Raw genomic sequence first — 22,437 nt, 5'->3', positions numbered from 1 at the left:
TCATAAGCTGGGTCATCTTGGGCCATGCCGGAGGCGTGCCGGCGATGGTGGTGTTCGTCGGCGGCTGTGCGGAGCTCCGGGGCGTGTGTCGGCCAGTGAAGGTGCGCGGCTCGGCGGCTGTCATGGCGGATGCGGAGGTGGCGCGCGGTGAGTCCGCGACGAGCACGGCGGACATGTAGGTCGAGGCGGCGCAGCTGCGGCGCATGGCGACGACGACGGCGGCGGACCGGGCGCAACCGATGCGTATTATGGGTGCGCACTGGACGCGTTGGGACCGCCGGATTGGACTGCGTCGGGGCGCTGGACCTGGTCGCGCAGATCGCGTACGTGCGCGGCGGGAGCGCGGGTCAGGAGCGCGGGGACGTGGGGAGTGCGCGCGAAGAGTACGGCTGTCGCGGAGACGAGGAGGTCGCGAAGGACCTGCGTGGTGGCGCAGAGGTCGCGGCGCCTCGGCGCGACAACCGTGGAGGCGCGCGGCACGGAGACGCGGCGAGCGGCGGCTTGTGCCGAAGACGCAGCGGAGCTGTCCCCAGCGCCGAGATGACATCGACGAGGCAGGGCTCTTGTCGGCAGGCCGTGCGGCGACGTCGTGGCTTAGGGGGAGTGTGTTGGAATAAGCCACGGCGTCTAGTGCAGTCGACCTCGTCGGGCGCGTCCGGTGCGCGCGGGACGTGCGGGACACACTGGCGCGGTCGGGTTCGTCGGCCACGTTGGGTGCGCACAGGATGTGCGGGACGGAGCAGCGGCGTGGCGTATGTGTGTGCATGTGTAATGCCGTGTCATGTGGCAGTATTGCACGTACGGAAGCGGTTGTACATACGGTGGTTAGTTGCATGCATATGTGAGTTTGTTAGCTGCATGTGCATGCGTTGATGGCCTAGTCTTTGGGACGTAGGAGAGAATCTAGGAAACAGATTAGATACAAGTAGTTGGCTAGTCTTGTGCGTCTGTTAGTGGGGCGAGCGGCCGAGCGTGGTGGCTGGACTATGCGTGTGCGGGTACTACTTAAGCATTGTAATCAGCTTGGTTCTGTTAATGAGAAGAGGAGGAAAATGTAGCCCATGTGTTCTCAACAGGAGAACGAGGCAAAGCCAATTTTCTCCACGGTGAGCTGTGTATACGTGTGTGTTCCTTTCATGGTGTGTGTTTATGAGATAAGAAAGAAACCACAAGAGAGTTGGGAGGTAGAAGAAGAAGCGGCGCCGCAAGGAGGAGGCAGCGCCAACAATTGGTATCATAAGCTGGGTCATCTTGGGCCATGCCGGAGGCGTGCCGGCGATGGTGGTGTTCGTCGGCGGCTGTGCGGAGCTCCGGGGCGTGTGTCGGCCAGTGAAGGTGCGCGGCGCGGCGGCTGTCATGGCGGATGCGGAGGTGGCGCGCGGTGAGTCCGCGACGAGCACGGCGGACATGTAGGTCGAGGCGGCGCAGCTGCGGCGCATGGCGACGACGACGGCGGCGGACCGGGCGCAACCGATGCGTATTATGGGTGCGCACTGGACGCGTTGGGACCGCCGGATTGGACTGCGTCGGGGCGCTGGACCTGGTCGCGCAGATCGCGTACGTGCGCGGCGGGAGCGCGGGTCAGGAGCTTGGGGACGTGGGGAGTGCGCGCGAAGAGTACGGCTGTCGCGGAGACGAGGAGGTCGCGAAGGACCTGCGTGGTGGCGCAGAGGTCGCGGCGCCTCGGCGCGACAACCGTGGAGGCGCGCGGCACGGAGACGCGGCGAGCGGCGGCTTGTGCCGAAGACGCAGCGGAGCTGTCCCCAGCGCCGAGATGACATCGACGAGGCAGGGCTCCTGTCGGCAGGCCGTGCGGCGACGTCGTGGCTTAGGGGGAGTGTGTTGGAATAAGCCACGGCGTCTAGTGCAGTCGGCCTCGTCGGGCGCGTCCGGTGCGCGCGGGACGTGCGGGACACACTGGCGCGGTCGGGTTCGTCGGCCACGTTGGGTGCGCACAGGATGTGCGGGACGGAGCAGCGGCGTGGCGTATGTGTGTGCATGTGTAATGCCGTGTCATGTGGCAGTATTGCACGTACGGAAGCGGTTGTACATACGGTGGTTAGTTGCATGCATATGTGAGTTTGTTAGCTGCATGTGCATGCGTTGATGGCCTAGTCTTTGGGACGTAGGAGAGAATCTAGGAAACAGATTAGATACAAGTAGTTGGCTAGTCTTGTGCGTCTGTTAGTGGGGCTAGTGGCCGAGCGTGGTGGCTGGACTATGCGTGTGCGGGTACTACTTAAGCATTGTAATCAGCTTGGTTCTGTTAATGAGAAGAGGAGGAAAATGTAGCCCATGTGTTCTCATCGGGAGAACGAGGCTAAGCAAATTTTCTCCACGGTGAGCTGTGTTTACGTGTGTTCCTTTCATGGTGTGTGTTTATGAGATAAGAGAGAAACCACAAGAGAGATGGGAGGTAGAAGAAGAAGCGGCGCCGCGAGGAGGAGGCAGCGCCAACAAATCCCTCATGCAGTAAATAAAAGTATACAGTTCTCTTCGAGCTGTTTGCGGTCTTTACCGACATTAATTAGGGAGCAAATGGAAAAGTTTTCAAACTCATCATGCAAAACTTTCCGTTCCTAGTAGGAGGCCCTCAACAACATCCCTTTAGTTTACGCCCATTGTTTTCGGCTCTACAGTACACCATGGTGCGTATGCGATGACAGTAGAGCTCATTTCGTTTCCTTGGGGAGAGAGAGCGGGCGCCGGGACCATGGTGTTGCCACCTTAGACATGGCAGTCGTCGCCACAACGCATGTCGTCGGCTATGGGAGAGTTTTCCTCCGCATCGCCCCCCTCCCTCGAGGGTGCGATCTCCCGACCTCCATGTGCATCCACGACTACGTGGTTGTGTCGCGTGGGAGGCGCATGATAGGGATCCAGGCCCTCTGAACAGCGATGTGCATCATCCTCGTCTTGTTCTAAGATGACCAGGCACCCTTCGACCACAATGTCGAGGTCGCGGACATTGCGATCTTCCAAAACTACAAGATTTGTCGTGGGTTCATCCACGGGATACTCTACGATGGGCCGGTGAGCACCGAGTACGAACTCGCCCCAGCAATTGGCCAACTAGGGGATCTGGCTCACCCGCCAATGAGCAATACCATCGTGATCGACCACCAAATCGACAGCCATGGGGGCTCGTCCAGTGCCTCGACATTGACTTCCTCCTGTTGAAACTCCGGGAATGTTTGGTCTATTGCGAGCCATATGCCCTAATCCGCGCATGCAAAAAGGATGCCGCTCCCAGAGCTCTTGCGATACCGAGCATGGTGTGCGTCACATGTATGTTGGACTTGGAGCTAGGTGACGCTCAGAGTAACTTCACATCTTTTGCTCCTCACCGTACCCCTGGGACAAGGTTGATGTGCCTACTACGTTGCTATGGAAAACTGTTGGTGATGAAGCATGATATTTTGCATCAACTCTAGTGTTTCAAATCTTGCCTTCTCTAGGCATATATTTCTTTACCCGTGAACCAAGGATTTCTTTACCCATGAGCCAAGGATACATATATTGAGGTAATAAATATTTGGGATGCCTAAACCATTATAGTTGAAAGAACAAACTTCTGATGTAAACATTTTTTATCCCTAACATGCTGTTCTATTTGTTGCAACATTTTTTTTTGCAATTCTAGCATTCCTTCATCTTTTAAATCTGTAATTATATGATTTATTAAGAATGTCTCACACTTTTTTAATTACATGATTTTGTAATGCATGCATTTTTCTAATTAGATGAATATTTAAAATATCATTGAACACTTTTTAATAATCACATGACCATCTTAACAAAAATATATTGACTACATTATTACATATGGTTAGCTATATATGTAGCACCTGTGAGAACTGCGCTACGACACAACGCATTGCGCCTACGTGTTAGGCACTAACTAAAGGTTTTGTTCTGTGAAATACTTTCAAGAAGAGTTTAATTACTATTTGAATTTGTTTCACTTTTGGTTATATTTTCCATTTTGCCCTGCACATCAGTTTATAATGCCCTAAGGCACCAAATTAAAGCGCCTGGTTGTCTCTAAACTGTATCCATTCTTCACCGACATTATTTTTCGGGAACAAAAAGGAAAGTCTTGAAGCTCGTCGTTTACAACCGGTCACAAACAGTCGGTCCACTTTCCGTTTCCACTAGGCGACCCGCAGTAGCATCCCGTCAGTTTACAGCCGGTCATTCGCCCTGCTTCCTTCAGCTACAAGAAATCGCGTCCAACGATCTGCCATGGTGCAGAGCTCAATTCGTTTCATGAGAGAGAGAGAGAGAGCATGCGCCGAGACCATAGTGCATGGTGTTACTGTTAGCCGTAGTCTTGATCTTGCGTCGGTTAGGGGTTGTTAGCTGCATGCGTTGTGTTTGTTAGTAGCTACCTACATGCATGGAAGGAGACGGCCGAGTCCGTGTGGCCGTTTCGTAAGGTTAGCTATTGCATGCGGTGCATGCATGGAGACGTGGGTCCGTGTGTGCATGCTAGTTAGTTGGCTTAGTGGCCGGTTGATCTTGCGTGTGTGCGTGAGTGTGCTGGTGTGTGTGCTAGCCTGGTATAAAAAGCCCTCTACTGTACTGCTCAGGTGTGTGTATCTCGAGTTGTTGCTCAAGGAAAAGACCGCCTTGCGGAAGGCCTATGTGCGCCGGAAAAGCACCACCATGTCCTATATCTCCTCTTTCTTTTATCTTTGTTCGTGCGAGAGAGAGAGAGAGAGAGAGCTGCGCACCGGCGCAAAGAGCAAGCTAGGGCTCGGCGCCAACATTTCCCACCGTGGATGCACACCGCGGAGGTCACAGAGACTGACATCTGCGGCTGCTGTAGAGTTCTCCTGCGCGTTCTTCCCTGCCTGAAGCTACGCCATCTCCCGAGCTCCCTACGCATCCACGCCTTGTTCGACGACTGAGCGCCCTTTGACCACCGCGTCGATCGGGCATGGACCCTGCCTTCTTCCGAAACTATGAGGCCTCCCGCGACCTCATCCATTCCATGCATGCTCACTGACGGGCCTGTCACTGGCGAGGACGACCTCGCACCCGGTACCTGGTGTACCGTATTCACCGGCAAAGGGACTTCACCGATGTCATCGGCCGCACAATCGATAGCCTTGAGGGCTCCGTCCTGCGCTGCTTCGACGTTGTTATCCACCTGCCGTTTTACTGGTTTGTCAAGTTTTCAGCCATCCAAAGGACTTAATCCGCGCCTGCAAAGAGGCCGTACCCTGCTTGGTGTGCGCGATTGGCTGGAGTTGGAGCCTGGTAACAAGGAGATCGTCATTCTGCCGCGCTTCCACACCCACGCCTTTCCACATACTGTGCATCAAACCGCGGTTCTATCAAGAGTCAAAGTGCCCAATTCTCCTGCGTGAGGTGATGCGTTACTTCGGCTTTAGATTCTGAGATTCGATTGCTGATGGTGCTTGACTCATACATCTCGGATGCAAAGATGTTGATAGATTACATAGCCGATGAATAAATTCATAGATTATGTAGCTGAAGATGGTTTCAATTAATGAGCAGCAGTTCATAGATCTCGCAGTCCTAAGATGAGGGTTTCATGTATAACATATCCGAAAATTAACAATTGAGTTGGCCTCGATATGTATGAGTGGAGGATTGTCACAACATTTCATTGATAATATTTTTATCAACAATTCCAGGTTATTGTTTCAATTCTTTTTAAGAATATCCAGTAGAACATGTATAGACGACACACACACCTATAACGCCATGCAAGGATATCAAATATTTCATCGTCAAGCTTCTCGGCCTTTGCTCTTCTGGGAGTACTTGTTTTGGAACTCTACACTTTGAAAATAGAAATGACTTGGAGATAACGACAAATACATACATAACATGTTAAAACACATGTGCTTAAAAGTTCATTTCTCTTCCAGTTTTTTTTACTCGGTGTAGGAAATCATCTTGATAAGTCACATATAGGGGTGAACATAATACTAAAATAATATACAGCATCTACCAAACTAGCAATAGCACGACTAAGAATGTGCGGTCATGCATGTTCTCCACAGGTATATTGGGAAATCACGTACTTTAAAGATAAACATTTTTCTACTGGGACAGAATGCTACAACAATGATTCTTAACCAATGAACTAAATTATTACTATTAACAAGGTATATTATGCACCGCATATAAACAAAAAGAAACATCGAGGAAGTTATTTGCTTCCCAAATAAACAATAGTTTCCATGGTAGAAGAAATTCCTTCATAATGAAGTTGCAAACTAGCAATTTTTTGGGTTACAACTTCCAAAGTTTTATTAGGTCCTCCTATGCACTAGGAAATGTATTCTATGAAACAGCACAAAAACTTCATAAGCATATCCTACAGGTTAATAATATAGCAACCTTTCTAAAAGGCACTAACAAACATAAGCACCACATTAAACTAATAATTCGTAATTGACCTGAAGAATAAGACCAATGAACTTAAATAAGATCATAGAATTATTTGTAACCATCCCTTTAAGTTGACCTAGACCTAGTTCAACATGGAATTATGAAAACAACCCCTAAACCAATCTTTTTAGAAGTAATATTACTTTTGTATACAGGATCACAACTGAATCTTAGAAGCTGCCAAAAAAGGAGAAGAATTATGAGCGGTGATTACATTATTATAAACAATTTTAGTTATTTAATCATAACACAACTTAGTGTTTAATGCTAGGTGGTCTTTCCGCTTCCCTAGATGTGGTGCCACTTGTAGAATAGGGGCATGAGAGATCTATGTATATATACAATATGCATACTGATTATAGGCAACACATGCATTAAAAAAACAGTAAATAGGCTCTATGCACTACAATCTTAGTCTATGCAAGCACTAGTTCAACAGTGTGAGCGAGTAATGAACAAACAATCACCTGTGTTTATAGATATGAAACACTAACTGAAAATGTATAAAATGCCAAAGAAGGTGAAATGGAGGCACTAATATATTCAATAAGCTAATACATAAGGAACTATATGACGACACTTGGTTTTGAGTCGGATAATATTACCGATCTTAAAAGATCTGATCAAGCCCTCTGAAAACCCAAGTGAAATCTGAGGGGCTAGTGAATATCCTAGGATACATTGTCCATTTCCAAGAAGCAAACATGTAATACAATCAGGGATCATTTCGGACTTGAGGAAGTATTTTGAAAGCTTCTCCATTTGCAAGAAGTTGATCTATCCTACCAAAGATCGAACCAAAACACCCATAGATGAACCGGAGAGATCCATAGAGAAGATCACGAGGAGTGACACTCACTAGTCACCATCGTGATGAGAAGATTGTGTGCTCATCTTGGTTGTTGTGGCCTGGCATGGGGGTGCCTGGTATGAAAAGTTTACCTCCCATGATAGCTTTCTCCTTCTCCTATTTCACGTTCTTCTTTTTCTCTTTCTCCAGTTCCGCACGGAGAGTTTCTACTTCTTCCTGCAATGCCAGATGCCTGGATTCCAGTTCACAATATTTCTACTCAAAAGACATGAGATAGCAGTTAGTAATATAGTGATCGAGAGAAACTATGGATTCAAAGGGATTGACCAAAATTTCAAAGACAAAAAATAATCTAGTAATGTACACTCTAACTGATTGTCAACAATCAGGCGGAGTCATGAATTTAAGATACTAGTCGTCAACCCGTGCGTTTGCACGGGCTAGCATATAGAGAATGTTAACTGTCTACAATTGTAAACAAACATTACGACTAAGTTGTTATTCGTCAACAACGGTTTTGCATTTAATTACTTAATCATTTTATCGCGGAGGCAAACATGCTTCTTTTCACGGAAGGCGCGACATGGTTTTCGGTCTACCCATTTGTGTCGGTACACATATCAGTGAATTTATAGCCATTCTAAAAGTATGTTATCCAATTTGTAAAACAGGTTACTTGAGTTCTTCTATACCAGCATTGCTTGAAATGCTTATATTTGATTGATAATATTAATTAACTCTGGCTCAATCCTAATATATAGAGAATGTTAACTTTCTGTCTTTGGAAGCAATTATATTTTTATAGTGAAACAATTTCTTGTTGTTTTCTTTTCGCGGGGGGGGGGGGGGGGGGGGGGAGATTATCATCTTATCGCAAACATTTCCATTTATACACAATTGTTGTACCATTTTTTCATAGACAACAATTACTTCTTCTCCTTAGGTTCACTTCGCGATCTGCTCATTTACCTACAATTCTAGAATATCTTGCCAAGCTCTTGCGACTGATGCATGCGATGGTTCATCTTTGACTTGGTCTAGGTAGTCAAATAGTAGACAGAGTTTAATTTTATTTTTACTTTTCTTGTGTCCCTCCATTCCATAATTTAGTTCCATGACAATGGTTTGAAAACTAATTGAAATAGTCGATAGAGTTTATTTTTATTTTTATTTTTCTTGGTCGCCAAACATATAAAATATGAAACTACATCTTACGATGAATGAAATGACATATGTTTAGTATTCTAGATGTAGATGTTTTTCTTCATAAACATGGGCCAAATTTGTGAAGTTTGACTTTTCAAAAAATATATACGCACTACATTATGACACTACCTTATGGAAAGGAGGAAGTATATGTGAACTATATTTGTACTTAATATATATTGCATACACAGCAATTAGCTTTTGTTGTGATTTATAATTCATGCCAGAACATCTGTACCGAGACTGGTGCATTTCAACCATCGGAAAATATTCATTGTATATGTTCATTGGTAGTTAACTGAAGCTTATACAGATACTTTTACATATAGTTTTAATATAAAAACAGTTTTAAATTTGGCTATTGATATTTGCGCATCTTTATTAGTTACCAATGCGCACAGTTGAGTTGAATTATGTTTTTCTTCGGCTTATTAAAAGAAACTATGTTTTCTTATTTGAAACTCGTTCTTGTGCGTTGTGAGGTTGGCAAGGACACATCTTATCCATCTGTTGAAAAAAACGAAGCAGCATCTTATACTTTTAGTATGCATCATCAAACCTTTGGTCTTGTGTGTACGAACAGGCACGTGGTTTCTAATCCTATCTCCCTGTAAACTAAAATAATAGGCAAACTACGCTCTCTGACTTTCTAATTAGTATAGGGGCCTAATTACTCGGACATTCAGTTTGCTGGAATCCTTTTTATTGCTAATTGCATTAAGCGTATGTATCACACACCATTAATTGTTTTAGACCTTGAATTGCCAGAAACAAATAAAATAGAACTTTAATATTGTTAAAGGAACACAAATCTTACCCGCAAACTATTTATGACATGAATGAAAATAAATTTTCAAAGATGATTCAAGACGCAAATTGGAATGAGTGGAGTACGAAAATTAGTAGGTGAACAATATTGAGTAACAGCGTGATTCTAAACTGGTACAACAAATCCCTAGGGTTTTTTTTTTTGCAAGAAGACACTTATCTAACCTGGGTAGTGGCACCAGCTGACCAAAAATAACCTTTGCACCCAGCGGGACAACCAACATAATGCTCTTTGATGATGATGTTGCCCAGCTGATGGGCATAGTTGTGCTCCGACTCAATGTCTACGAGGTGTACAAATATTGTACGTGGGAAAAATACTTGGACAAAAAAATAATGCCCAACTTGCAATGAAGAAACAACTGTTTAGGATCCACTTGGCACATTACAATTAGGTGATGTGATCAATAAAATGGAATCGATTATAGACAGTGAAGAAAAAAATTCTGAAAAAAATAATGTGCGGCAAAAACAAACCTGATCCACATGAGGAAAATCCTTATGAGGATATAAGCTATTTGACCTTTGACAACACGGGATCCATAACCTGCAGTCATGAGATTGAGACACATGATTTTTTTTTCTATGGGGTGTAGAGATCTGATACCACACAATTGACTTTTTTATGAAGGGAGGAAGAGAGTCAGGAGGCAATGGAATAGTTGATAGATTAGTTCCTTGTGCATGACCGTGGAATAGTAGATAGATTAGTTTCCTGTCCATGACCGTGGCGAATATTGTTTGCATGTATGCATAACAAATATTAAATTACTAAGAGCTTGTTTGCTAGGCCATGGCAACGCCATTACTGCTAGTGTTTAATTAAACACGTATCTTGTACATGCAGCACCAGCAGGAGGCGGCATGGTTGATTGCCTTGATGTTGCAGCGACGACCGCCAATGAGGATCAGCGGCAAGCTGAATCTTCACGATTACTTGAGGCACTCTGGATGCCTGCCTATTGACTTGTTTAGACCAATGAACTGGTCACCAGAGAGAGAGCAGGCGCCGCATTGTAGTACCGCAGAGTCAGATGGGAAGAGATGTGTATTGCATGTGTCTTGAACGACCATGGCGGCACATGCATGCATGGAATAGATGGGATCGCCGCTGAATCTTCACGATTACTTGAGGCACTCTGGATGCCTGCCTATTGACTTGTTTAGACCGATGAACTGGTCACCGGAGAGAGAGCCGGCGCCGCACTGTAGTACCGCAGAGTCAGACGGGAAGAGATGTGTATTGCATGTGTCTTGAACGACCATGGAGGCACATGCATGCATGGAATAGATGGGATCGGAGCTTTATGTTGGGAGAGATAGAATCAGGATTGTATAAGTTAGGGCTCTAGGCTACCGAGCGGCAGCTATGCAACGCTTGGGTTGGAGAAAAGGATGGTGGGCCTTTTCAGCGGGCCTTTTAAGCGATTTGTTCGCAAATTGAGCATTATGACAAACTGGAATATACAAACCGATCTAGAACGTAATAAATTGGTCCCATCGAGATTAACGGTCCCAATTTACTAATTAACTTGGGAATTTTTAGGAAGTCTGTAATTAGTATAGGTATAGAGTATAGATAGATAGATATAGATATAGATAGATAGATAGATAGATAGATAGATATAGATTGGTTCTAGATTTATGAAGAAGGAAATAAACTAACACTATAGACTCTAATTGATTGCCAGCAATCATTCAGAGTCTCGGAGGCAACACCTAGTATGTGCACTGAACGTGCCCCCACTAGAAGAAAACATCTCAGGCGCTACTCAGATGACAAGTCAAAAGTTGAACGTCCGAATGAAAATGGTCGGCACTTACGGTGGTACTTTCTTGGGGATGAGATTTCAGAGACTCACTTGAATTGAGTGAATCCTTTAGCTTTGGGTTCATTAGCTCGGCTTGAGTCATGGCCTCTTCGCTGATACTAACCCCATCCTCTAGAGTGCTGGCCAACGGATACAATACATAAGGAATAGGTGGAGGCGTTGAAGGTCGGGGCGTCGTAACCGCCAATGCACTTGGACTGGCTTGTACAATATCGGTCAGCGCTCGGACACTTGCATCCGACTGAATTTCCAGAAATGTTGGTACCATGTCATGATCGGTGTCCATTTCCACTGGATTTCTCCTTGGACTAGGAGCATATACGTCCATTTGAACATACTCTTCAGCATCATCCACAGTAATCACTTCTTCAGTGGCTACAAACAATGCAAAGCAACAGGTCATCAGTCCTTGCTCTGTCTTTTCTATTTTGATGATTTTACAACAAATATAATATCTTTCGAACTAACAACAGCAACGTCAGGTTGTCCTTTGGCTTTACTCGCAGTCTGATTGGTAGCTTGGCTGTTATGACTTGTTGAAGTAGCAACCCTACATCAGAAGAGGATATAAGATGGTTATAATGTCCGAACGATCAAAGCAAGATTCAGCTACAATACATACTTGGAGACAACAGGCACCACATTCTTTATGTTACAGCTAGGCTAGGCTGGGCGTTGGGAGATCTCTAGCAGACAAGTCGGCAGAAGCCAAATCACGTCCTACATCGCCCTGGGACACTGCTGCAATATTGCTAGGAGACAGGTTCATATCAGATCAAGGCATGGGAGGTCCAGACAGTACTGCAACGATGTGGGGATGGACCAGGAGCTGATGGTGAGAGTGGAGGCCCAGAATCAGAGTAGGATACTATAGCAAATCTTAAAGATCTGATCAAGCCCTCTAAATACCCACGGGCATGCAATATGCCCTTGTAATAACCCCATGAAATCTGAGTGGCTAGTGTATCCTAGGAAAACATGTCCGTTACCAAGAAGCAATCATGTAATACAAATAGGGCGCATCCGAACGGCGATTGGCCTGAGATGGAATAACACTTCTCGCCCGCTATTGATTCCCTCTCTCTATTCTCTGCTCGTCAGATATTTTCTTCACCATGAGCAGCATTCAGCAGTGCCAGAGATCTCTTCCGTCGACTCCGTCGGCAAGAACTCCGGCAGCTGGTCTTCTCCCTTCTCCCCCGTGGGCAACGACACCGGCGAACTCCCTCCATCGTGAATACGTCACCTGTGTCCCAACCAAACATGTCGTGGGTATAGCCATTAACTGGCAGGAGAATGGAAATTTAGTAATTGGTGCTCATCTTGGTCGTCGTTGCCCTTGTCGCTTCCGCGGCCGCCGACCAAGTCATTGAGGTAATAAATATTTGGGATTCCAAAACAACCACAGTTGAAAGAATAAACTTCAAATGTGAACATTTTGGATCCCTAACTTGCTGCTCTATTCATCTTAACATTGTTATTTTATTTTATTTTTGCCTTTCTAATGCTCCTTTAACTTTTTTTCATAACAAGTAAATCTGACATAATATCATTTTTCTAAGAATGTGTCACACACTTTTTTAATTACATGATTTTGTAATGCCTGATTTTTTTTAATTACAAGAATATTTTGAAAACCATTGATCACGTTTTAATCACATGACCATCTTACTAAAATATATTGACTATCTATTACTTGATTTCACTTTCTAAAAACTCAAACATGTTTTAAAATGCATTCAACGCTTTTTTCATTTACATCAAAATTTCCATAAATGTATCATACTTTTTTTTATTACATCGATTTCTAGTAATGATTTTATTCTAATGACAAAAACATTATGAAAATTGACGAACACTTTTTAAATTACATGAATTTCTTTGAAAAAATGTGAGAAACACTTTTGTAGTTACATGAATATTTTCTAATCTATCAATTGCTCCTCTTCAGCAATGAGGTCTATGAACTTATCATCTTAGTAATCTAGCTAATATTCATATTACTAAATCTTGCTCTGATCTTATAAGCTGAAGTACCTCATCATCTCACAAAGATAACATGGGAACATCAGTACATGAAGCCCTCATGCAGTAAAAATATATATATTTCAAAGTACAGTTCTCTTTGTGCTGTTTGCGGTCTTTACCGACATTAATTAGCGAGCAAATATAAAAGTATTCAAACTGATTAATTAGGGAGTACATGGCTCTTGTCCACAACCACCAACAAAACGCACAGCGGAAAAACAACGCGGAAGCAAAGCAACGAGGAGAAAAGTCTTATCGTTCGCCACGCTCAGCCGGGTGGCCGCCAGGTCCGACCCTGTCGCCGGCGCGCCGAGGATCCCTCTAACATCCGAGATCCTCGCTATCCTGCGTGGCGATCTCGAGCCCTCCCCCGATGACCACTCCTACTTGGCCTTCCTTCTCCGCCTTTCGCAGCAGCAGCTCGACTCCATCTCCGCTAGCCACCCCTCCGCCACGCCACCGCAACGTCCACAGTCTTCCCTGCCCCCGCCGCCGTCCCGGGTGCCCTCTCACGTGTCACCGCCCCTTCATCTGCCCAGAGCGCATGCCAATCCGGCGATGGAGATGGTGCAACTTCGGGTCATATCCGCGGAGGAGGACACGCTCCACTATCGCCCGCTGGTGCGCCGCACGCGACTCACCTTTGAGGTGCTCTGGGGCCGCTACCACCGCACCACACTGACCACAACCCCGGGAGACGCAAGCGCAACCGGGCTGACTTATGGGCCCTCGACGCCATGATCACAGGGGGGGGGGTTCTACCGTGCGTCTTTGTCGGCAACGCCTTCAACTACCACGCCGAGCTCCTCGTCCTCGGCCCCACAACCAAACGCGGGCTGGCATCGGCTATGTGCCCATGCCTCGTTCGACGATGACCCTGCATTCTTATGAAACTATGAGGCCTGCCGCGACCTCATCCATGGGATGCTCGCCGATGGGCCTGTCCCCGAGAACTGGGGCCGGGAGGGGGGTGGGGGCATCATCACCCGCAAATGGACTTCGCTGATGAGATCGTCCCCAAGATCGATAGCCTTGAGGGTGTCGTCCCACGCTTCAACATCTACGTCAACCTATCATAGTTACTGGTATCTCTGGTTTTCAACAATCCACAGGCGGACGCTGTTGTAGGAGCTCTGGGGGTACCCGGCCTGGCGTGCGCGATTCGCCATTTGGAGTTGGAGCCTGGTGACAAGGAGATCGTGAGGCTGTCGTGCCTCCACACTAATGCCTTCCACACGCCATGCATCGAAGCGGGGTTCTATAAAGAGTCAAAGTGCCAAATTTGGCCATGTGAGGTGATGGATTACTTCCGCTTTAGATTATGAGATTAGTTAGCTGAAGGTGCTTGATTCAAAAATCTTGAATGCAAAGATGTTGATAGATTACATAGCAGATGAATAAATTTCAATCCCGCAAAAAATAAAAAAGAATAAATTCCGATGTAATAAATATTTGGGAGGTGGGACTGGTTTTTCAGCACCCGGGTGTACCTTCCGTGAATCAGGCACCTGGTTTATCAGCACCTTCCGTGAAGCAACTAGCCCATACAGATTTTCACCAGGTCCTGTACCAGAAGTTTGATTAGCAGGCCCAGGAGAGCTACTCGTGGGAGCCTGGCAATATTTAAAACCAATCTGTCACATACTCACACTGTTCATTCATAGGCAGATTCCCCCTCCCCCGTTACCGCATCTTTCCGTTTCATGGTGAACGGCCAGATAAAAGGGGGCCGGGACCCCCGGGTGCTACCGCACCTTTCCGTCTCATCAACGGTGAATGTCCAGATAAAAGGGGGTCGGGACCCCTAGGTGCTACCGCACCTTTCCGTTTCTTTGTATCTGTGTAAGGTTACAAACACCAAAGTGAGCAGTTGGTAGTAGCCATACAGGAATTTTAACCACTGCTGCATTATTGATTGTGGGAAAAATTGCAGAAGATGTGAGCAAATATCACTTATCCTGAATTCATCCAAATAATCTATACCTATACTAATTCTAGACTCCCTAGAAATTGCCACGTTAATCAGATTTTATGAGCCGTTAATCTGGTGGGACCGAGATATTACGGTGTAGATCAACCCATATATAAATTGCCACTTTAATTGGAAAAAGATAAATTAATATAATCGATTCAATTTACATGATAGCCGATCACAAGAGTTTGTCTAGCCTACGACTGCATCTCCAAATAAAATAATTATGAGCCACGTAGTGCTTTAGGAAAGCTATCTAGATCTATTTTCCTTCAAAAATTACAGACCTATGTACTGGTGCTTGACTTCATTGTCTCCTGGTACACGTACACATATGTGTATGCATGGAGTAAACCCACGCCAATCCCCACCGATTCCAATTCGCTGGGATCTCCTCTTGGGCCAACCGCTGCTAGAGCCCCCCTCCCCGGCTATTAAGCTTTGCAATTCCTCCTCCCATGATAGAACAAGTGCGTCCTTCATATCGGGAAGACTAGCCAGTAGCAGCACACTCGATCCTAAGGTCATCGGCAACTTCATCCTATGAATCAATCGTGTTGTCAAGTTGCAGGCTGGCATTTTCTCCTAATTTGTTTGGCCTCCACATGAAGACTGGCCAACAGCAGCACGCTCGAACCCATGGTCGCTGGCAGCTTCATCCTATGAATCAATCCCATTGTCAAGTTGCAGGCTGGCATCTGCTCCCGTTTTGTTTGGCCTCTACATCATGTTAATGGGATAAACCGTGTAGGTTTATCTACGCCCATCCTCAACAAATCTGATGTTTGACGATTACTCTTAGTATGCTCTAGATCTCCTTTTCTAGAAGAAAATTATACGTATGCATATGGCTGCTGATCAAGTTAATAAGAAGTTTATAAACCCTATAACTCTGGTGCCACCGTCAAACCCATGGCCTCTCCTCTGGGCATCATGAAGATTGAGAGATTCATCAGTTTGTAGCAGCACCGGGAACACGACATGATCAGCTGGCACCGATTCCCTGTCGATTCACCATGCTCCAGCAGCAACATATATTGAGGAGGGTCCTGGTATTTGAGGATAGTGAATTCGGTAAGCATCTAACGGAAAAAGAATGGCTAATCTTCTATTGGAAACCGGCGTAACTGGGTTCTAATTTTGATTCATTCGGCGATAGAGTATGTTTTCCCACATACTTGAAGTATGACTGAAACTTTTATGTTGTTAGTAGTCGGCAGTAAGAATCTCATTATTTCATGTAAATTTGTATGATCAAGTTCGAATTTCTTATCTAATAGATCTTAGTTTCTTCTTCCAAAAGTAGACGTGTGGATGTTTGTCTGATTCATAGAGGCAAAGAAGGATACGTAGTACACATTAGTACATGGCTGACTAGGTGAATTGGACGTTACACATGGTCTTGCACCAATGTAGTTTTGGGCAGCTTTTATAAGCATCCCAGCCTCCGAGTTGCCTATTTTTTTTCACATGACCTATATGGCTAGGCCATTGGTTGTAAATTAAAAAAATGTACGGAAAGATGTGGTAACCTCCATGGTAAAAGAACTACCAAAGAGGCCAAGAGGCGCCAGACCAGCCCTGCTGATTTAGATTTGGTTCATGCATCATTACGCACACAAGATAGACCCCTTAGGATATATATGCTTCAATGCTCCATCTTTCAAAACAAGCTAATAGCATGTATATTCAATTATTTCCTTGCCTATGCATGACATGGATGTGCTTCTGGAAGTTGTAGTCCCCCAGACTCCACCAAGAGGGATTAAGTTCATACCTTTTTGAAGGACGTCCATGTTATATGCTCGACTGTCAAAGGCGTACGTGCATTTTGAGATTTAACTTTAACAATGATTTCAGTCCATGAAATCTAATTATGTCTCATGAAACTTATAGCATTGCATTCATGTCTGAAATAAATTGTCAATGATATATTTTTCAAGTTACATGACCAACGTATTACTGCCCACTTGATGGTCGTGTTTAAATTTCGAAAAGATGCACGCCCTCTTTTTGGAATCAGAGCAAGAGTTCGTAACTTTGGAATTTCACTATCTGGAGGCTCCCTTAAGCCCGCTACCACAAGGAATATAACTGTAGAAATTCCCATGTTATTTCATACATCTTGGATGTGTATATGTCTCTGGATTTAGCTTTGAGGTTGGTATGATTTTCCGGAAGACTCGTGTCCTATGTCCTTTATCATATTGGGGTCTCTTGGTAGGAGCACCTAACAGGACTTCAGTGCTCGAATGTTTCTTGGATTCGAGAACTAAGGCCTTCACTAAATACCTAACCAAATAAATCTGGTAGGCATTTTGATCCTTTGATGGTTTTTAGTTTTGTTATAGCCCTTAGTGATGATAAATTTTATTTCTTACAGAAATATATGATATTTTTGTTGAAATATACTTGATATTTATTATCTATACTACAAGAATTTTTGTATTATTTAACAACTTTTCATGAGAAAAGAAACAGGAAGGTATTGGTCTTCACTTCATAAATGAGAATAATATAATTTATATACACCATAAATCTAATGTTACTATTTTCACTTCATAAATGAGAATAATATAATTTATATACACCATAAATCGAAGTTACATCCCCTAAAAAATCAAAGTTACATAGGTTTAATTCCCACATTTAAGAATTTGAGCTATTTTCTAAGGTTTAGTTTGATGCGGCACATGAACATATGGTTTTCATTGAGTAAAGCATTTCTATTAGAAAATAATATATGATATTGTCTCAGGTTTGGTGCGGCAATTCTTCTTTGTACAAGAGGACTATTATCTTACTATAACAATGACTCTTCATATGCCCAAGTTACTATTTTCACTATTTCATTGTTTTCAAAATTGCTAGCCCGTGCAACTGCACGGGTTGACGACTAGTACTAGTAATTAGTAGCGTGTCAGCCTAGACAGCAAACCACTTGCTCTTATCTACATCAGATTTGTTAATTAGATGGGTAACATGGATTACTAAGAAGGTTGTCAGGAATTTAGATATCATGTTATATCAGATAGAAGAATTCATATTTGGATCGGAGTGAGTAACTGTTAATTTTTTCTTAATGCCTAGCTTAATTCTGGATGGGTCATCAAAGTCCAGATTGCAAATCCCTCCGCTCGTCTCACTATTAGCGTCTTTGTCTGAAAATCTGTTTCAAAGCATTTGCCAGTTGAGAAAATAAAAGAAATTGTTTACTACTGTATTTCTACACTTAAATGCTTTCAACCTGGTAAAGGTGATTGTAGTTTTTGAATCTATAGGAATGTGGCCAGTAATGCTATGTAGTATAGTGATACATCATTTTAAGCCCACACCATTGACTTTGGGTGCAATAAGGTAAGGTAGTGCATACTGTCTACAAATGGCAGGTCCATATTACTATTTTGAAATAACTGACAGGAGCAGCATAACTTATCTGATGCCCTCTTTTCGAGTCGAACGACTAGTCAATGAGTCGTAACTAGAAGTCGACTCAAATACCTCGACTAGACGATCGGCATGGCACGACTCGTCAAGAGTCGCTAACAGAATGACTCGTCAACTCGAAAACCTTGAGTTGATGTGGATATTTATTTTAAGGAATGGTGCTAAAAGCTCAGCTTCTAGTAACAAATTAGCAACTGTTGATCTCTCGCGCGCTCACCTCTATGGGCAAGGACAACCTTGCCAACATATGGTGGCCAAATTTGCTTGCTCACACAAATGAGGAAGAAACTTGAAACTGCGGGTAACGAGATGAGTTGCAGGGAACCAAACCCCTCGCTTCTTTGCTTTGCGAGGCAAGGCAAGCGCTTGCCGGCAAGCGCTTGCCCAGAATCCAAACGTGCAGTAACCTTTGCTAGATTTACATGTCATGCCTGATTAGGCATAGCTTTGTTTTTCTTTTACCCATTTAGTTTTGCCGGTCCCTGGCAAAGACCCGCTCAGAGTGAGAAGTTCACAACCTTTGGGGACAACAACAAATTCAAATAGGTTTAGTTTTGCCGGTCCGTGACAAAGAGCCACTCAGAGTGAGAAGTTCAGAATTCAAAGTGCACTCAATACAAAGTTCAGAACGTTGGGTAGTTGACGACAAAATTATGTACTAAGCTACATTATGGTCAACAAAAATCTTAAGATTCTTCCAAAATACGTTTAGTTTGACAACAGCCTAGAAATTCAACAATATAGCAATAATTCTAGTAGGAAAATATTGGTCATGATCTGATGGAAAACTCAATCAAAACACAAGATTAGGAGCACACGAAGGGTGCTTAAGCAGTAGGCAACGAACGGCAGACTTAAGAGCGCGTAATAGTCTTGGCAGCAAACAGAATTATTTTGCTTTCTCTACTGAATAAAATAATGAAAAATAACGATGTTCATTAGATATGTTAGGCTGCATATTGTGCAATCTATATAAAAGGAGTTCCATATAAAGAGCTCCATATTATTTGACGTCATCGATGGAAGGCCTTGAAGGATTTATAAATGAAACTAGCATCTGTTTACATTCAGCCACCAATAACAGATATCAAGTGACAACAGCAATTAGTCTTACCTAAAAGCAAATATATAAGGGACTAGGTCATTCATACAACTAGGCATTATCCATTGGATCGCTTGTCACTTACAAAATATGTAAAGCTAACCAACATTGTTCAAGGCCACAAAAGGGCATGCACCATGAAAAGCACGTTTTGGAATGCTGCCACGGAACTAGACCATTAGTCACACGCACGCACACCCAACGACTAGTTTTTACAAAGGCATTTGTGCCACCATGTTAAATGCATGAAGCAGCACAGACTTTCAGAAATCATCCGCCAACCAAATCCGCGAAACAGGGAATATAAGGTAAACCACACATGAAATCTCCAGAATTGCACATAAGATGTGCTTCCCTGCTATCCATATCATACGACAGATTCTCCTCCTTCCAGTCAGTAACGAAAATCAAATTATGATCTGAATGAATTGCAAACATCTCATACTTAAAGGTCATGTCCTCTTCGTCACAATTTTCAAGGCCACAAAAGGGCATGCACCATGAAAAGCACGTTTTGGAATGCTGCCACGGAACTAGACCATTAGTCACACGCACGCACACCCAACGACTAGTTTTTACAAAGGCATTTGTGCCACCATGTTAAATGCATGAAGCAGCACAGACTTTCAGGAATCATCCGCCAACCAAATCCGCGAAACAGGGAATATAAGGTAAACCACACATGAAATCTCCAGAATTGCACATAAGATGTGCTTCCCTGCTATCCATATCATACGACAGATTCTCCTCCTTCCAGTCAGTAACGAAAATCAAATTACGATCTGAATGAATTGCAAACATCTCATACTTAAAGGTCATGTCCTCTTCGTCACAATTTTCTGTCGCATATTCCCTTCCAAACATTTGGGGAACATCAATAGTATGCTTTAGGGTCCACACTTCAGTAGCATAATCCTCAAGTACCCTCACAAAGAGTTGGTAATAATAAGGAACCATATACCAAGCATGCAATTTCCCCTGAGAGTATCCAATTGAGCTATAACCAGACCTAGCTTCTTCCATTCCTTCCGGGAGAGCAATTTCCCCACAAATATCCCCCTTTGAGTCCACTGCAGCTATAATAGGTTCCTCGATCACCAAATGCATAAAATGCATCATGCCATTCACGAAGGCACATTCTGCAGTAAAAGGAGGATACTCTCTGGTTTCCCCCCACTCACGGCTGCTCCCAGTCCATCGCCCGGTTTCGGATGAGTATATCGCCACATAGTCGGGCAACTCTACCAGGGATGTAAACACCAAAAAGCGAGGAAGGGTTGTGCCAGTTTTATATGCGCAGGTTCATCATCCTCTTCATCCTGCCATACTATAGGAGGCAACACGGTCCACTGGCGGTCATAGGATTGCACACGATATAATTGCATTCCTCGTCTTCTTGCGATTCCCAGCATTTGCAGAGGAGAAGGCTGCTGCAGCATTGTTTGAGCTTGACCCTAGCGTAGCTCCCGTGAAGGAAAGGGATCAAAGCGTCGACCAGAGAGACGGCTCCCGGCCCTGGACAGATTGTTGAAACGGAGACCACCGTCTGAGTGGCGGGTGTGGAAGAATCCGTAATTCTAGGGGTTGGACTTCATAAGCCGGAAAGGGCAATAGAGCCGCAGCTTTGTGTGCCTGGATCTGGATGGGCTTTACCACTTCTTCGAAAATTTTGCCCAAAGGTTGTGTATATCGGGAAATAGGGTAAAATAATAGAGCGGGGCGGCGGCTGTGTATATCGGGAAAAAATGTTTTTCTAACAAATTACCTTATATGGATGCAGATCCTTATGTGCCAATTTTCCGTAGGGCATATTTAAAAGGCATATCCAAATGTCCGCGTATACCTACTTCCATTTTAGAGACACACATAGGCACCGCTTTCTTCACCGTTTTTCAAACTAATTTTGTCATGTATTTTCAAGATTCAAGAATAAAACAACGGTAGATGTAGCGTGCCAAACAATTCACAGTAAATTGTACTACATATATAGCTTATCCTGAAGCGGGCCGACAGAAAGAAAATGCCAGCAAGCGCACCGCCCTACCAATCAAACCCTAGAAAAAACGGTTACTTGGTCCAATAGTTCATAAAAAAACGTTCCAAGTTCCTCGTATAAAGGGGGTTGTAACTCCCCTGGTACTTCCCCAATATCACATGACCCATAATTTCACTCCGTCGCCTTCACATCTTATGTCACCCGGCCCGCTCATCCCATCCAATTCTCTCTTGTGCCACCAAACCGCCGAGCGTCCATAGCGACCACTAGGGCACTATGCTGCCATCGTCAGTCGTAGTGGGCCATCGCATCAGCTGACGCCGCTCGCCCCTTCATATTCCTTCGTCTGGCGACCCATGAGACAATTGAACCTGCATCGGCGTACCATCTGAGCATTACAGCCCGTGCCTAGGCGCGACCGGTTAAATCCATGAGTAATCCAGAAAGGGGAAAATTCAATTCCCCACACATCACCCCCGCATTGCCAACACGAATGCCAATGCCAATACCGGCGCATCAATGGAGGAGCAGGCCCGCTTCATCGAGCCGCCGAAGTTTCCCCCGAGGTGGATTGAGTCAGGGTACGCCCCCACGGCGGCGTTTCCAGACGACGGCGAGGAACCGCCCCGGTTCGTGCAGTGCCCGGCACCGACGTACGTGCTTGACGTGTCCAAGAGGAAGAACATCGCAGCCTACATCAGCCACAGCAGGTTCGCGCCGAACGCCTTAGTCTAGCTCATTGTCCGTGGCGACAAAGACGAGTCGTGCCCCCACCTGATGGTCTCC

The 22,437-nt window shown here is 44.8% G+C and overlaps 1 pseudogene; it reads right to left on the bottom strand.

Moving 5' to 3' along the window:
* Window positions 1–20,288: 20,288 nt before the first annotated feature.
* On the bottom strand, window positions 20,289–22,028 carry LOC147981408 (uncharacterized; annotated as a pseudogene).
* Between the last annotated feature and the right edge of the window lie 409 nt (window positions 22,029–22,437).

This window comes from Triticum urartu, chromosome 3A (genome assembly GCF_056163025.1).
Source record: "Triticum urartu cultivar PI428250 chromosome 3A, HENAU_Tu73, whole genome shotgun sequence".
Classification (NCBI taxonomy): domain Eukaryota; kingdom Viridiplantae; phylum Streptophyta; class Magnoliopsida; order Poales; family Poaceae; genus Triticum; species Triticum urartu.
Note: the sequence above shows the minus strand (reverse complement) of the source record. Positions and strands in the feature narration are given on the sequence as shown.